Consider the following 19,586-nt stretch of genomic DNA (forward strand, 5'->3'; position numbering starts at 1 on the left):
TCATATTGGCATTGATAACATCCAGGAGGATGTAGTGGGCAGTTTTGAAGACTTAGTTTCCTTGGACACAGAGGAGTTGGACAGCAATGCTAATGTTTTTGATACTCTGTATGTTGATATGAGCTTTAGATTTGATTCACAGGGTATGGATTGTAATACTCTAGAGACTAGTGACTTTGAGGATACTCCTTTGGACAATGCATTAGAGGAGGTTTTTAGGAGACAGTCAAGCCAGTGTCATCATGTGTCTAATTAGTTAAGAGTTAGTGATCGAGACATTGCTATCACTTGCCAGCATTTTGATGTTGCTCATCAGTTGTTAGTAGTTTATGGATGGGGTTCTCCTACTAGTGATGAGCAGGAAGGCAATTATCTTTCCTTGATAGAGATCCACTCTTTATGGGAGGCTATTCAAATTTTGAGACAAAATTATATGCAGTTCGTAGCTGACAGAGATTATCTTATGGAGTGGGGCAGTACAACATATGATGCATTGTTGGCCAAGGAAGATGAGGTGAGTGAGGTTACTAAGCAGCTTGAGGTGACTTCTGAGATTCTTGAGAATACACAGTTGGCTTTCAAGGAGTCACAGTTTCATTTGGCTAAGGTGACCATGGAGTTTGAGTGGCTACAGTCTTTACCTGATTCTATACAGTCACAAGCTGTGGTGTTTGGTGATCTGAGGATGTCCATGGCCGAGATTGTAAGAGACAGTGGAGATGGGGATGCATCCATCCTTGATACTAACATTGGCATATCAAGTTCATTCCCACTAGAGTCAAATTCAGTTGAGTTGGGTGTTGTAGTAGATTTTTGTATGCCTGACATGGTGGTGGCCTCTAGTACTGATGGCACAAAGACTAGAGATGTATCAAAGATCATGTGTGATGTTAGTGAGTCAACAGTTGGCATGGTTCCTAATAGTAATACTACTCCCTTGGTGATATCTTCAGAGTTAGTAGTCAGTTTCGACATGGTTAATGATCAATTGCAGTTAGTTTCATCTGGATTACAGTATGAGCGACTAACTGAGATTGGTGCATTCTATCAGCATTACACTGTGAGGTGTGCTCATTAATTTACCTTTGATGACCATGTTGATGAAATTATGATATAGAGACGTGCTTTGGTTCCTAGTACTTATCATCAGTTATGGAATAGTTTGATGCCTCGGGATGAGAGTTGTGATGGGCATGACATGGCGATAGGTCCTGCAATTGATAGCTTGATAATACATGACTTAGAGCAAGATTTTTGGAGTGATGCTTTAGCAGGTGTTGTTATTGATTGTACTCCTTTGGTGATGACATCTCCTGACTTAGCTAGTGATCAGTCACAGTGGGTTGTATCACTTGTTCATGGTGAGCTATTGACTGAGGTTGGTTTTTTTAATCAACATTATATTGCAAGGTATGTACATCAGTTAACAAATGATCCTTGTGTTGAGGAGTTGATGGCAGGAAAATTTGGTTTGGGTTCCATTTCTTGTTGTTTATCTTGTGATGGCTTTTCACCATCAGGGGTGCATGGGAGTTATGGTTATGAGATAGTGGCCGATGATCTACAGAGTTGTGTTGACTACAGGAGTTGTATAGTGTGTCGATTCTCCATACTTGGTATAGTTTCATTTGAGAGCATTCACCATTTTTGTAGAGTTGGATTGTACATTCCGTATAGGCCAGTGGGATGCATTGATGGTATTTATTGTGTTGGCAGTTTGATTTGTCAACTTTACTTAGGTTCTAATGTTCTAAGAGTTTGTGTCTCATGGGTTTCTGATTGTGGTAGTGGTGATTTTGGAGTTTGGTTGAGCTATAATTGTCAGTTTGATTATGGATTCCTCTTGGTCATATTGCAGAGGATATTGCAGGAGCCTATGTTATTTGGTAGTAGTATAGTTCATGACTACATTTGGGATCCAGGCGGATTGATTGGTTTATTGTTTAGCCATTTCTTGAGGACAAGAAATTTTTGGTATGGGAGGACTTTTCATGTCCCCTTTTCAAATAATTAAAAAATAATAATCTTTGTTAAGGTAGGCAGGCCCAAGAAAGTGAAGTTTCGGAAAAAGGAGGTTAATCTTTGGAAACCGTTGGACTAATAAATGAAAATTATTATTAAAATATGTTTCATTAACCTCTCTTGGACGTGAGTTATGGTTATGCACTCTTTTAATGGGTTTGGAGGCATTTTGGGTGGATGGGAGAACTTGATTTTGCTCATTCTTTGTTATTCTTCAGAGGCTGCCAAACCTGTGGAGAAGGAGACCCAAGAACGGGAGTTTGCAGGTTTCCAGGGAGACCCAAGAATGGGATTTTGTAGGTTTCTAGGAAGGCTAAGGATGGGATTTTGAAGCCATTCCATGTGCATGCTCATACATAGTTTGCCTTTGTGCTAAACAGTGTAGATTTGTGGGTTTTCGGGTGTGTTTTTTGTATGAGTTTGGTGTTTTCAGTTGAGTATTTCATATCAGTTTGGGTTGCTGCTGTATTTCAGAATTTAAGGTTTTAAAATAGATCTGAATATATTTACTAGGACGTGATTAAACTTCTGAGATATATTATTAGTGTTTTTGTGGTGTTTCCGAGCATTTTTGTGTTAATTTCGGGAGCCCGATGAGCATAGTTTTTGTCCTACATTTGAGAAATGTTTTGTAAAGGCTATATGGATCTGGAAATATCATTTTTTAGGCTGTTATTCTGCTGAAATTTTTGTAAAAAATGTCCACTTTCAGATTTATTAATAATAGGTGAAGTTGTGAAGCTTTTGGCACAATTTCTAGCATACCCGATTTGGGGTTTCTTGAGAAATTTGGTGGATGTTTGGGATATTAGTTGTTTTATTTTAAAGATCTAATTTGAGGCTTGAAATATCATTGAAAAATCAGAAAAGGGACATTTCATAGGGAGAAGAGTTCTTAAGTAGTTGCTAATGACAATTTCTTCTTCCAATCAAACACCTAGACTTCTTATTGCACTTACCACTTCTTTCATTCTTGCAACATATTGAGAAGCATTTTCACCTTCCTCCATTTTCATGTCATTAAAATTTCCTCTTAGGCTTTCTCTTTTTTCTCTCTAGACATTTTGATCTCCTCCATAGATATCTTATAAGGCTTTCCACATTTTGAATGTAGTGTCACAATCTTTGATATCATCATATTTTGCATAACCAAGTGCAGTGGAAATCTCCAACATTGCTTGATTGTGGTCCTTCTTTTTGGTCAAATCATTTTTAGTAAGAGGTCCTACTAGATTTACATGTTCTATTCCAATTGAGATTTGTGTATAGTCACCAATTGATCTAAGGTGCAATTTCATCAGACTCTACCATGTAGAAAAGTTATCTTTGTTGAGCTTGGGAAATTCTCTCTTGGACTTCTTGATCTTACTACTTCTAGTACCTTAAAACTAAATCAACAGATGGCTTTGATACCAATTGTTAAAAATTATTTAGAATAACTAAGTGGCGGGGGTGAATTAGTTATTCAAGGTCCAAATGTCCTATTCAAAGTTGTCACTAATTATAGTGATCCCATTCAACCATTCATTCATCCAAGTTTTAACTTTTCTAACCACCAAGTTACTGTAAATCAACATGCAAGCATAACACACAAGAAATAAACACATAACAAAGTGATTTATGTGGAAACCCAATTTGGAAAAAACCACCAGTAACATGCTACTTAATTCTCACTCTTCTGAAGTGATGCCCTGTGAAAGGCCTACACTATTAAAGGCTTACAACACATTGTTAAATATGACCTTGTTAGAAGATTTAACCACCCTATTAGAAGTGGGCCTATTTAGAGGACTTTAGAACATTCATTTGGAATGCCACCCTATTAAAGGATTTATAAATGTTTATTAAACAAACATAAGTCCATAGGATTTTCATATCTAATACAATTGCTAGAGAGTATTAGAAAATATTTGACCTGATTACAACATACAACTTATCTTGTAGCTATCAAATCACTTCTTAGCTCATACCATTGTCTGGCCTTCAATCATTGTAACTCTAATAGCTTACCCTTGTTTCAAGCTTAGTCTTCTTGAGTCATAATGCTCAATGTACCAATACAATCATCTCTTCATGACCACATATAGAAGTAGAGCCTCTATGCTCTTGTTTCTTCTAGATGCCTTCTCCTTGACACCCTTCAAAATACTTCATAGTTTGGCTCTTTGGTAGTAGCAACATCAACATCATTTTTTTCTTAGTCTATGACTCCTTAAATAGAAGTCTTAGAGTTCTTTTCTTTCTTGATTCTTCCATTCTTTAATTTTAATTTTTATGGATTAGGTAGGATTCATTGAATCTAACCCATCTTTTGTTTCCTTTATAAAATTCTTGAATAATCCTCATGAATTCGCCTAAAAATGATTTACATGGAATTTTGTGTCACTAGCTCATCATCCTTATCTTTCAAATAGTTCACAAAATTCAAGATAACCACTTTGTAAGCTCAGATTTGGTGAATCTTCATCATTTAAAATAATGTAGCACCTCACCACTATTGAAATACTAGAGCTCGACACATACTGTGTTACTCGACATCAACTATATTTTTCCTAATGCTCAATATTTGAAGATCACTCGGCAACAACTAAATTTTTTTTTGATGCTTGACACTTGAACTTCACTTGGCACTTCAAGATCACTGGCATACACTAGAATTTATTGTTACTCAGCTCCATTTGAGAATTTTCTCGGCTTCAACTAACTTGCTTGACACCTAGTAATGATCTTGGTTTAAGCTTTGCAGTCAACCTTGTTACAAATTCTTCCTCTAATGTTTCTAAGTTTGACCAATCTCTGTAAGTTATCAATACATCATTTAACCATTGTCTTAACTAATCCTTGCACTTCATTACAGCATCATAACTCAACCTTTTCCTTAGGTACTCTTGTTACATATTGTTGATCAAATCCTCTTTATCAATCAACTAAGTGATATTACTTGGATCTTATAAGAAAATATCATTCCTACAAGTAGTAGGTTTGACATCAATGACAAAACAATAATTGAAAACATTCTTTTAACAACAATCTTCTTTCTTTACAATAATCTCCCTATTTTATCTTCATCAATGAGCTTTTCAATCAGATTTTCAACATATACATACATAAATACATATATATATATATATATATATATATATATATATATATATATATATATATATCATGTGGATATCTAGGATTTCATTGTAATTCCCTTGTGATCAATGCATTTCATTGCCATGCACTTGTGATCTCTACATCTCGTTGTCGTGCCTTTCTAATCTTTGCATCTTGTTCATTTTATTGTACCTAATATGATTATAGTTCCACAAGAATTTGTAATCAACTGAAATAATCAGCAACTAGACCCATTTAATTGGGTTATGGCTTGTTTCTTTGTAAAAATATCTATTATGATATGTTTTTGTAAAATATTTTGCAAACTCTTCCCATTTTTCCTGGTCTACATTATTTTTGTGGAGAATCTTGAGGTAAGCGACTAAGAAAGACCTCTTTGTATATATATAGACATACATGTATGTATATATGTATGTATGTATGTATAAGTATGTATATAAATATATACACATGTATGTATGTGCCCTTGTAGTCACTGCATTTCATTGCCATGCCCTTTTGATCTGTACATCTCATTGTCATGCCATTATGATCTATGTATATGTATGTATGTATGTATGTATGTATATATATATATGTACATATATATACCTACATATATATACACATACATGTGTGTGTCTATGTATGTATGTACATATAAACAAAGAGATCTTGGCACAATAGAAAAACAATAAAACTCACTCAACACATAGCATGGCCATAGATGTGATGAAAATGCTTATTGGTAAGTATATTCCTCTTTTTCTCTCTAATTTTTCATGTGTTTATTTTTCTTGAACCATTATTTATTATGGGACATTTTGTGCAGTAGGTGATGAGGACATTCTTGGATGTACCCATGTTTGATGTATAGGAATCAATAAAGAATTGCGATGAATTGTTTGTGAGAAATGAAGATGGACTTCCCCTAAGAGTAGTAGGAGGTGATGAGGACATTCTAGACACATTAAATATTGATCTTTTGTTAAAGATTTTATATGTTAATAGGGAATTAAGATGTTGGGGGGGAGGGGGGTGGGGCCAAATGAGCTTCCACCTTCACATGGTTGGCCTTGCTTAGTAGAGAATATTAAACTATTCTCAAAACCAAGTGAAGCTCAACATTAACCTTATATGATTGCATGACAACTAACTATGTGACTCTATTAATTTCATGCAATGTAGAAGGACATCATAGTTTAATATACAATCTCAATTCATACGCATATAACATTAGGTGGAGCTGAAAAAACCTAACAAGTTTGAATTTTTTTTAAAGGTTTACATATACCCATTAAATAAATGTAAACTTGTTGGGTTTTTTTAGCTCCTTCTATTGTCTATGCATACAAAATGCAGCTGCATGTGCATTCTTAATTCAAAGTAGCAAATTCTAATTTTGGGTCCAATAAAAAATGACATGCACCAGAAGATGGGAAAATGATGTCACTTTTGTAGGTATGGAACCTTTTTTGTACTTTAAAGATTGGTCATTTCTTAAATATTTTAAATGTTAATGGGGAATTTAGATGTTCTAGGGGGGCAGGTACAAATGAGGTTCCAGCTTCATGTGGCTAGCTCTGATTAGTAGAGAATACTAAATTATTCTCGAAACCAAGTGAAGCTCACTATTTACCTATGATTGCATGAAAACTAATCAATGTAGAGCTTTGCAAATAAATAAATATATTTTAAAAAAATGCAACAATTTGACACAATTACGATGGCTAGTCCAATGGGCAGTCATTGCTCTAATGGAATTACTGTCGCCACTATGATGGCAACCACCAATGGCTAGGCATCACTCCAAAAAAAAATTTTCCACACACCAATTTCCATTGTGATGCCCCTTTAGTTGAATGCCCATCAGGCCTACAATAATGTCATTAGACTTACGATGACTAATTGAAACTATATGACATTGTAGTTATGATGATATACTATCAAACCTCTGACAGTGTTAGTAAATAGTTTTTCTCAAGTGGTTTTATATTAAAAAATAGAGAAAAATTTATACCAAAAAATGAATTCCAATACAGGACTAAGGAATTCTCTTCTTAAAGTTTCTTCAATAAAAAAGGTGCAACTACCTTTATTGCAAATAATGATATTCGATCTTTAAACTCAACAAAAAGATATTTTCAAAATACAATCTGTTGACAAAGTTGATTCAAATTATTCTATCTCATCAATATAAAATAGATTTTTATGCTAGAGAGCCACTCAAGCTTAACTATCAATATTATCCACATAATTGAAAATTAAGTAATCAAGTAGGCAGATTCAATAAAACTCATTTGTCACAGCTTCCTAAATTTTGAATTGCCAATTTTAGAATCAACAATAAACATAGAAAAAGCTTTTTATATAAATAGTATCTTCAAAAATAATGATTCAAAAAAGTAGATAATAGTATCTACTTCCAAAAGCTTTTAACAAAATCAAACTGTAGAGTTTTCTTTCTATTTGCTGAAATATGAAATGCTACTTCTAAAACTTAAGATTAAACCTGAAACAAAAATAGTTTTGTCTATCGGTCTACTAGAGATTAACCCTATGCCATACTAATTATTACATTATTATAAGGCATGGGAGTAGATAGTTTCCAAAATTACCCCACCAGGAGTAAAATAGTCTTTTGGTTAACACAACTGTGCTAACCGAAATGCAAGAAAAGTAAAAACAATAGAAAAGAACAACTAAGCAACTATGTGTAACTATATCTTTTGATCTGGTAGAACCATCCCCATTGGCCAGATTTCTTGTCACTTTCCATGCTTTGTAGGCAGTTGAAAATGCTAAAATAAAAAATTGATGGGGTAGACCAATGTAGGCAAGCTGCTGCTTCCAGATTTTCTTTTCTTTCTTCAATTCTGCTATCTTTTCTTCATGCATTTCTAGGTGTTTTAGATTAATTATCAGCATGGCTTGAGTTTGTGCTACGTTCAAAAAGTCTTGCTTAGTTGATGTCTTCTTTTCTTGAGGTTCCTAGAATTTCTTCTAAACCTCTTTCATCACTTCTTGAAATTGGGCAATGGAGTCTTCTTCTTTACCTGTGAAATGCTTGACAAACCACTTAAGGTCTCCCTAAATTATCTAGTGTGTGACCTTAAGTTCTTGTAGTGTTTATTTGATTTTATTCATGTCTTGTATTAATGCTTCATTCCTCCATTCAATACAATCTTTGATTATGTACAAGGCTTTCTTATCTAAACCTACCACAAGACATTTGGCCTAGAACTTTTGTAGTCCAAACTCTTAGATATCTTCTAGCCATATCACTACCTTCACCCAATTGTTGCTTTCCTTCTCATATCCTTAATTTCTTAGTTCTACCTTTTTAGTAATGGTGAAGATTTCTTTTGAAGCCTTATCAAGGAGGCCTATGTGTTTCATAGTGTCATTTAAGATGCCTTGCACCAATTCTCCTGCTGCCTTTGTGACTACTTTGCACTTGTGCAAGTTATCAAGGGATTGCTGAATCATTGCAAAGGACACATCAACAATCACTAACATTTCACTAATAGGTTTTTCTTTAGTATGAAGGATAGCATTGATATACTATGCTATACTCTTTATTGTCTGCTTCATCTCTTGTTTATCCTATCCATCCTTTCACACCTTGTCTACAATTTTCTTATTAGAGGCTTCGATGAATTCCTTATCCATTTCATGCTTTCCTTTTCCCAAATCAACCTTTGTTATCTAGTAGTCCTAAGGAGCCAAGTATTTTCATGAGCTTCCATCCAGTGGCATGGCTATTTCAGTTGACCAATGCCCTGAGATTTTATCAAACCTGATCCTTGACTCTATCCTAGCTTTCTTCACCTTAGTTATTTTTCCCAAGCATTTATTGGCTAAATCATCAATTGGCATCGAAAGGGGAACCATGCTCTGCTTCTTTTCAATAGAAGTCTCCAACCATTTAGGTGTGACTAGTTCTTTATTGGTGGTAGGGGAAAATTTAGCCAACGCAAGATTACTCTTGTGGCTCTCAGTATTCACCAGTGACTTCTGGGGTTCAGGTACACTATCTAAAATAGGTGGTTCTTCTGCAACCTCAAGATTGACTATCACTATACCCTTTCCTTTGGTTGTTGATTCCTTATTTGTGCTCGAATGGGTCACCCTATTAGTTTTAGGGGTCCCTTCTTGAACTTAAAGTCGAAGTGGTGATGGAACTGCTTCAGCTTTAACTTCAACCGAACCTACAATAGGACCTTGAATATCTTGATTAGTGATCACTTTTTTCTTTTGAGGAGCCTTTTTACTTTTGATTTTTGAAGACTTCCCAGTTGGGTCAGGGGTGGCAACAATTTTTTATTTTATCCAACTTGTAGTCCTAGCTAGCACATCCTTAGTGCTAGAGAATACATCATCTTCTTCTCTTCTTCCCAAATCAATTTTGGGAATAGGCATGCACTCAATCTGGTCGATGTAAAATGGGTCAAGTACCTCTTTAGAATCTTCCTCTTCCAACCCACATGTATCAAGATCCACATTAAACATGTTGATTTGTTTAACTGTTAGTCTTGATCACAATCTTTTTCTTACTTCAAACTCATTAGTGCAACTCACACAATAGTCTTCTAACTAGGGAATATGAACAAGAGAGACTGCATTCTTAACATTATTCCTAACAACCCTACATAATCAAAATCTTCTTGAGGGGAGAAGGGTTTAAAGCATAGACGGGTCAATGATGCTTTTGTCAACATGGCTTGCTTTAGACTAGGACATTTATAGTGGTTGATTTCAATAGGAAAGAATTCAGAAGAAGACCTCTTAGAAATCTAAAAAGACTTTATCATAGAGACAAATTGTCTGCACATTTTAGATAAAATAGTAGAGTCTAAGCAGTAACGAGGAAACTTCAATGGTTCACCAAAAAAACCACCCAACCTAAGATATGTGAACCTAGGGAACTAAATGTAAAAGCAACCATAGACTTGTATAACTTGCATAGCTTCCTCAGACAGTCTATTGTTTTTTTGTGATCTTGAAGTTCAAAGACCAACCTTCCTAGAAAGACATCATTTACCTTTTTGAACTCTTTACATAAAGTAGCTTCTTGAAGGTCACTATAATATTGGTAAATGGGAATTTCATCTATCCATGGTGAATGTGGGAGGTTTTCCCATTCTTTAGATGCTGCTAGGACATATATCAAAAAGGAGGACAAGAAAAATGGACCAAAGTTGTTGATGGCCACTAAACCCTTGTACAAATTCTCAACAATCAAGTCAGCCCAGTCAATGAATTTATCTCCTTCAACAATCGTTTGGATGAAGAAATATGTCCATGTATCCCAATGAAATGCGTGTTCATTTCCCTTGATTCTATTCAGTAGAAGTATAATGTCTACAATTTCCTTTGTTAATGGTTTAGGCAACATTGAACTACCCTTTGCTGGTTTTAGAAGCCAAGAATGGGCTACTTTATTATCATAATTGCTTTTTCTTTTGGCATACAGGCATTTTGCTTCTTCAAATATCCATGGTTCATAGGGTTCTTTGTGAGGGATCCTAAAGGCCAAATAAACACTGGTTCTATTGATCTTAACTATCACTTCCCCAACAATTTTCTTGATACACCTTGTACTAGGATCATAATGATTTGTGCACTCAATAACTAGCTTTGGGCATGCAATTGTATTCATGTGCTATGCATTGGAAAAGACCCTTTGAGTGATTTTTTTACAAATGCCCATCAAATCTGCATGCCTATTAATGCTCCATCTCATCATGAAATTACAAATTTTTATTTTTGTCAAATCTTGCCATATCTAAATGCATGCCACCTCAATGTTCGTATTTATTATCTCACACGTCTTGGGAAATGTCTTTATTGGGACCCACCTTGCCTTTTTTTATATTTCAAAAATTGAATGCCTACATGAAAACACGAGGTCAGTATAAAAAATTGATATCAAAGTTGAAGTTGACGTTTGAGATAGGCTTCAACTTTGACTTCAAATTTACTAAAACTTACTTGGGTAGAGACTGTGAACTTTTTAATACTAAAGATAGAAGGAAGCATGAACTTGAACTTGAAGTTAATTGAGACTTCAAGTTTACCTTCATGATTAAGAAATGACTCATAACTAAAAGCCTTTGGACACAAGAAAAATGTAAGTGGTAATAGATGACATAAAGAGGAACTGTTCACCTTATTTTTTTCAAAATTGTGACTACATTTTCCATTACAACTACAACAAAAGCCCACACCATCATAGTTTTCAATAGAAAAAGTCTGACGCTTGTTCGATGGGGGCCAATTCCACTTATTATCGCTCATCTAATGGGTGACCATCGCAATGGAGATAGCCTACCATCACAATTGGAGCCAAAATGTACTAGTCCTAAGTAATATATATCATGTGTTTGAATGAGTTGAAAGGGGTCAGAGAGTACCTATGACCCATTTCAACCCATTATATGACAAAATATGTTCATAGTTGTACAAGTGCCCCTAGGGATGCATGTCATGTGTTTGAATGGATTCAAAGGGGTCATAAGGTATCCTATGGTTTCTTTCAACTCATTATATGACATCACATGTTCCTATGAGTAATAGGACCCCTAAGGACACACATCATGTGTTTGAATGGATTAAAATGGGTCATAGGGTACACTGCAACCACTCTCAACCCATTATATAACAACTTATGCTCCTAAGTGCCCTAAGAACCCTAAATAGATACATCATGTGTTTAAATGGGTCAAATGTAGTCATAAGGTGCCATATGACCCATTCTGACCCATTAAATGATACCATATGTTTCGAGGGATCCTAGAACCAGGAGCATATGTCATCTATTTGAATGAGTTGAAAGGGGTCATAGAATACCTTATGACCCTTTTAATGCATTATGTGTCAACATATATTCCAAGGGGTACTAGGACCCCTAGTGACATATATCATGTGTCTTAATTGGTCTAATGGGGTCATAAGCTGCCCTATGACCCCTTTTGACCCATTAAATGAGAACATATGTTCCTAACAGTCCTAGGACCCCTTTGAACATATATCATGTGTTTTAATGAGTCAAAAAGAGTCATAGAGTACCCTATGACCCCTTTTGATGTAATATATGACAATATATATTCCTAGGGGTCATAGGACCCCTAGGGACATACATTATGTGTTTGAATGGGTCAAATGGGGTCATAAAGTTCTCTATGACCCCTTTTGACCTATTAAACAAGAAAATACATTCCTAGGGGTCCTAAGACCATATATCATGTGTTTAAATGAGTTGAAAGGGTAATAGATTACCCTATGACCCCTAAGAACACTTAATGTCATCAAAAGTCAAAAGGGGACAAAGGGTATTCTAGGATCCCTTTTGAGCCATTAAATCACATCGTTTATGTGGTTAGGGGTCCTCAAACCCATAAGCACACATATTGTGATTGAATAGGTCAAAGAGTGTCAAAGGGTACCCTATGACCTCTTTTGGTCCTTTGAAACCATTATATGTATGGCTAAGGGTCATAAAGCGTTTAGAAAGGCATTAAAAGGATCCTAAAAAGGTGTCATACTATTATAAAATAACCATAACTTTCAAACAATATCAGATTTTTGAAATAAAAAAGATGTGTCACATTCTATGCTTCTGATACTATAAGGAAATATAAAGAAAAAATCAATTTTGAATTTATTTGAATTAGTTAAGGTGGTCAGACATGGGAAGTTTTTTAATTTTGAAAATGGTATAGTAGAAAATTCATAATTAATTATTTATTTGAAATAAAATACAAAAAAATATTTGTCACATCTGAGCATGAGTGTACTTATATCTAGAATCTTATTAAAAATTATTATCATTTGATTTTGATTAAGATGGTTAGACATACACCTACTTCTTATTTTTGTCTTGAAACTTTTGTACTACTGCATTAAAATCCAAAATTTTGACCAATCAATATATTTATCTTTGGATAAAGCCTAGTAGTTTAGAAACTACATTCAATTTACTATAGATTCTTTTCTTACACATTTTTGATATAAAGTCCATAACTACTTTGAAATTACACATCAAGTTGACATAACCTTGATTTGTTGGTTTCTCACTACCACTTAAGGGCATAGTTTGACCATGATCTTGCACATACCCAAAAATCTAAACCTTTTTATGTGTCTCTATTCATCCATGGTTTCATGTTGAGACATTGCATTATAGACTCTAGAGCCTTTGATAATATAATTCCATCAGTCATAGCTAAAGCCCTTAACCTTCGCTTGACAAAAACCTTTGGTAAGTGCTACTCAATGGATTCCAGGAAAGTCCTACTAATAGGACAAAACAAAGATGCACAAGTATCATTAGCAACCTTCCTTGACAAGAGAATAAAAAAAGCTATATTAGTAGTGGGCATCCCCACTACTAACGACATGCTTTTGAGAAGAACCTTCTATAGAGACTTAAGAGGAGAAGTCAAAATGGACTTGTTGCAAGATGTCATACATTTAGGAAGCAAAAAAGTTACCTCTTTTCCTGAATCCAAATCTAAATACATGGTTTTCACATTAGATGACCCTAAATCCTAGATCCTCTACTAGGTGAATGATTTGGTTAATTATTTCATTATGCTTGAAGTTGAAGTGGTAGGTACTCCTTAGGTTAATGATGAAATCCCTTGGATTCTAGAGTTTGATGAAATCTAGTGCTCAATAAGATTGGGAGCAGGTGTGGTGTTAATCTCTCCTTTTGGTCAGAAGTTCCCCTCTTCTTTCAAGCTTGCATTTGAAAATACAAATAACATGACAGATTATGAGGCCTTTCTTTTGGAAGTAGAGAAGGCAAGAAAAGGGGCATAAATTACTTAAGACAAAGGAGAGATGTTGAGTTGATTGTGAAATAGGTTAGAAAATTGTTCACGGTTAAGAATGAAAGATTAAGACACTATACAATTCAAGTATGAGATGAATTAGATTTGTTTGATGTTTTTTCAATAGAATTCTTCCCAAATAACACCAATAATAGCCCATAAGACATATTGCAACTCAAAGAAAATGTTGTACCTAAAGGATTAGTGGAGCTTGAGAAAAAAATTGATAGATAGGATTGATTCATGGGTCAAACCACTATGTCTAATGAGGAATCCTATAACAAGTGTGAGAAATTTAATATTAGGGATGAAAGAGATTCCAAATTGGTGAACGTGGGAGTTTGTTGCAAAGAAAGAAAGAAGGAATGTTTCACCAAGCCACTTAAAGAGTATATAGATTTTTTGCCTAGTCTTATGAAGCCTTAAATTTTTTTAGAGAAGGACATTTTAAACACTATATACCTCTAAAACTTGGAACATCTCCTTTGAGATAGAAATTAAGAATCTATAGTCCAAAGCATTCTGATGCCATCTTTAGAGAAATCGACAAGATGTTTAAGGCCTGCATTATTTTTCCCATTCACCATTCTACATGGGTGGTCAATATCATACTAGTGAGAAAAAAGTGGAGAGATTAAGATTTATGTGGATTTTAGAAATCTCAACCAGGCTAGTTTGAAAGATAAATTTTCCCTACCCATGATGGGCCAAATACCCCAAACAATTACAAGTTCAAAGATGATGTTTTTCCTCAACAATTTTTTAGGATAAATCCAAAGAGGATTTTTTCAGCAAGACCAACACAAAATACCATTCACTATGCCTTGGGGCACTTTTTCGTATTGAAGGATTGCATTCAAGCTAACAAATACTAGAACCACCTTTTAGCATGTGATGAATTAAACTTTTGGATATTTGTTGAACAAAACAATGACTATATATCTTGATGATATGATAGTCTTCTCTAGGAGGTGCAAAAGACATTTATAAGACTTAAAATAAGTGTTATATAGATGTCAGAAGCATGGAATCTCATTAAATCCCAAGAACTTCATTTTTTGTGTCACAGAGCAAAAAATTCTTGGCCATATAGTTTCAAAAGAAGGGATCAAAATTTATCTAGAAAGAGTTAATGCAATACAACTATGTCTTTTGCTAAATTGTGCAATAGCTCATTCTTTGGGCAAATAATTTTTCTTAGGAAATTTGTCCTAGATTTTTCCAGAACAATGAGACCTATGTCAAATCTTCTTAGTGAAAAGAAAAGATTTAGATGAGATGAGAAAGTGGTTAAACTATTTTTGGTAGTCGAGGAAGCCATAACTAAAGTCCTCATTCTAATTCACCCTAATTTTAAATGATATTTTGTAATGTGTTGATATGCATCCAAATACACTATGTTAGGAGTTTTGGCACAAAAAAATGAAAGAGATGAAGAGATCCCTATATCATTCATGAGCATTCCTCTTAAGAAACATGAGCTACATTATTCTCCCACTGGAGAAAAAAGCATTTACTACAATCAAAGCTATGAAAATATTATGTTATTACATCCTTCATTCTCATTCCATAGTATATGTCCCAAGCACGTCTGCTAAAAGTATCCTTATGTAGTAAGAAGTAGCTGTAAACAATAGGGTTGCTAAGGTGCAAGAGTTTCACCTTGATATCAAATCTACTAGATTAGTTCAAGGTCAGTGTCTCTATAAGATGACAACAAAAAATAAAGAGGAAGAACCCTATCCTACCTATCTATTCATATTTTTGAAAGATGAAAGGTTGTCAAACATTTCTTAATTCCTAACATATGGACAATGTTGTGAACATTTAAATGGAAAAGATAGGAGAAGCTTGAAATTAAAAGAAACCAATTTAGTGATTGTGGATGATGTCTTATACAAGAAAGGATTTTATAGAATGTTTCTTAGATGTATGGATATAGATCAACATGAGATATTATTTCAAACTTTTCATAGTGAGGCATGTGGTGGACATTTTTCTTCTACAGTGACCACTTCCAAAATCTTAAGAAGTGGATGCTATTGGCTATGTATGTTTAGAGATTCCTATAAATGGGTAAACAATTATGAAAAGTGTAAACTGTTCACTAGTAAAACTCATGTAGCTACTCTCCCTTTAAATTTGGTGATCATGGAAACACCATTTTAGAAATAGGGACTGGACTTTATTAGGCCTCTTAATGCACATCCAAGTTTGGGTTATACTCACGTATTGATTTCCACTGATTATTTACCAAATGCACATGGAGGAAATACCAGTAAACACAACTGCATCAAAGGTGGTATAGAATTTTTTGACTCAAAACATCCTAACTTCTTTTAGAGTCCCTATCAAGAGTGTAACTAATAATGCTCATAATTTCTCCTTTGAAGAGGTCCAATTGTTCTGTTATGATAATTAGATCTATTTATTATATTCCTCATATTAATTTTTCCAAGGGAATAGGTAGGTATAGTCATTGAATAAGGAACTAATCAATATCATGAAAAAGTGTGATGATGAGAATGGAAAAGACTAGCACAAGAAGCTTTATCAAGAATTGTGGGATGATAGAACTTCTCCAAAGAGCACTATTGGAATGATCCCATTTGAATTGGTCTATGGAGTGGAAGCACAATTATCACTTCCCCTAGAGCTAGCCATCTTGAAGCTACAAAAAGTGATTGAAGATGGATTTTTCAATGATTCTTTAGAAAAAAATAATTTTATATCTTTCAAAGATATGGGTAAGTGCAAGAAGTTGGGTCTCACTTTTGGGCAAAAAGTGGAAGTGTTTTTCCTATATTTGAATTTTTCTATCAATTGATGTCAAAATTTGAGGCATTTAGTTATTTAATATAAAAGAACTTTAGAAATAAAAAATTTAGTGTTTGGAATCTAGTTTTTGAATATATAATTTATTTGTGTACCCATATGAAAGATTTTGTTTTTGGTATGAATCTTTAAAAACCCCTTTTTTAAATGCCTATTTTAGGACCATACCATACTCGTGTACAAACACCATAATTTGACACAAATAAATGAATTTTCATAAATCCTTTAAAGGGACTTACCTAGTACATATAAGATTGATGACAATATTTTTCCTTTTTTTTTATTGAATAATTTTTTATTATTAATTTTAATTGGCTATAAAGGAAAATTTTAAAACTTCTCATGTATGGACACCATAATTTGATCAAATTTCACTTTTTTTCAAAAATTATTTTTTTAACCTCAAAAGAATTGTATTTAGATTGATGACATAAATTAATTATAATGAAAAATATAAAATAAAAAAGTTATTAAAGTTTCAATGAACTTCACTATTTTACATTTAGGTACCACCTTTCATTAAAAAATAAGGCAAAAATAGAAAAGAAAATCATAGCACTATAAAATTTGTATTTCTAAAATCAAGATAGTGAGAGCTCTAATGGGTTTTTGTTTCACAAAAAAATTTGATTAGGAAGACCCTCTAAAAATTATGGCAAGGCATGAATTTGTCAGTTCAATGCCTTAGCCAAATCTTGTGAGGTCAAGGCATAGGCTTGGTCTCACTAAGACTATCTAGAACCAAAATTTGAGGTAGGAGAAAAGAATCCTGCCCCATGTTGTAAGAAATGGGAACCTTTTATTTGAAATTCAAAAAATGGGTACCTATTTTGGAAAAGTCAAATTGGCATATAAATTCCCCCACCCCCCCTTGAAAAAAAAAAAAAAACTTTTAGAAATGGGTACCTATTTTTGAAAAAAATGAGTACCTATTTTTTACTTTTAAGAAACAACTACCCATTTCTAAAAAATAAAAATTTGTTATGTTTTCAAGAATGGGTACTCATTTTTTGAAAATAAAAAATGGGTACCTGATTATTAAAATAATAAGTGCCCATTTTTTAAATTTTGGATCGGTTGCCCAAGCCTAAAAAGGGTACCTATTTCTAAAAGAGTGTGATATCAATCTGTGGACTTCAAAGGAATTAAGACCCTACTCCTTGCTTCTACGCATAGAAGAGGAGTGAATAAACCTAGTAGACTATATAGCCGAGCATCAAGCCATAGTAAAAATATTCTTTGAGAGGAGAGGCCGACCACACAAGTGTATGGAGGGAGATAAGGTATTGCTATGGGATAAACATTTAGAACCAAGAGGAGCACACAATAAATTTGAAATTTTATGGAAGTTACCTTTTGAAATCTCTTAGGTGTTGGGATCTAATGCCTTCATGCTGAAATTGTTAGAATATTTAGAATACTTTGTGGGGGGGGGGAAGGGTGAATCAATTGTCCAAGGTCCAAATGTACCAATTCAAAGATCAAACACTTCAACTACTTCAGATCTTAACATTCATAAGCTCACTCTCCATTATAAACTTTCACTAACATAAACTAGTATTAAACTATCCAAAAAATCATAGACTTGTAGATTGTAAAACATTAACATAAACTCATGACAAATAAAACCCATAGAAGTTTGACATTGGGATTTAATATGGAAACCCAATTTGGGAAAAACCACTAGTAGTATGTCACCAATATTTTCACTCTTTTGAAGTGAGCTCTATTAGGATCCAACCTAACAAAACACACTATTATATGTGACCTTGTTAAAGGATTTAATCACCCTTTTAAGAGTGGCCTTGTTAGAGTACTTAACTTTAGAAAATTCCATTAGAATGCCACCTTGATTAAAGGATTTACATATGATTATTAGGTAAACCTTGATTAAAGGATTTGAATACCAATACAGTGGTTAGAAAGTAACAATAGGCTTTGATTTGACAAATACAACTCATGCTTTAAAAATATAGATCACGCCTTGTCTCACATCTTGATCTAGTGACTGGCCTTCATTGTCATCGTTATCATTGATCTACTTAACAAACCTTCAAGAAATCACACTTCAACTCTTCACAACTCTTCTTCAGCTTCTTGCTTAAGTTTTCCAATCAATAGCACCAACAATTGCTCCAACCTTATTAGGTCTTCACCATCTCTTTTAACCTCAACAAATCCTAATATTAGACCTTAAACCTCATTAAATAGGTAATTCTAATTTTTTTCCACTTAAACACCATCATAGATCTTAGGTTTAGGTTAGATTCATCAAATCCTTCCAATATTTCATCTCCTTTTTGTTCTATAAACTTCTCCAAACATCTCCTTGAATCCTTGCATAGAAATGTGCAAACATGGTATCCCTTGATTTAAATTTACCAGGTCATCCATCCTTATCTTCAACACAATTTACATATTCCTAGAAATCAACTTCATCATTTGAAAATCATGAATTTCTCATAAACTATCAAAATGTTGTCCCTCAGCCAACACTTTGTTCTGATGCTTGGTCATTACTAGGTTACTTGCTCACTACAAACATTTTTGTTTAGCTTATATACTGACACTAGATCAATACTAATCCTCTGTCAGAACTATTTCTTCTTAACTTATTCTGACACTTAGTCAACACTAGCCTCACTTTGCAATCATTGTATTTTCCTTATTCTTATGATCTTTTTCTTGATCAAGCCAATGATCAAATAAACATCTGATGTCTAAATGCTTATAAAATGCCTCCATTTATAGCAGACTAGGAATAATCTAGAACCCTCCAATCATATTACA

The sequence above is a fragment of the Cupressus sempervirens genome, chromosome 2 (assembly GCF_028749045.1).
Source record: "Cupressus sempervirens isolate cs-2001-9-10 chromosome 2, ASM2874904v1, whole genome shotgun sequence".
In the NCBI taxonomy this organism is placed as follows: Eukaryota; Viridiplantae; Streptophyta; class Pinopsida; order Cupressales; family Cupressaceae; genus Cupressus; species Cupressus sempervirens.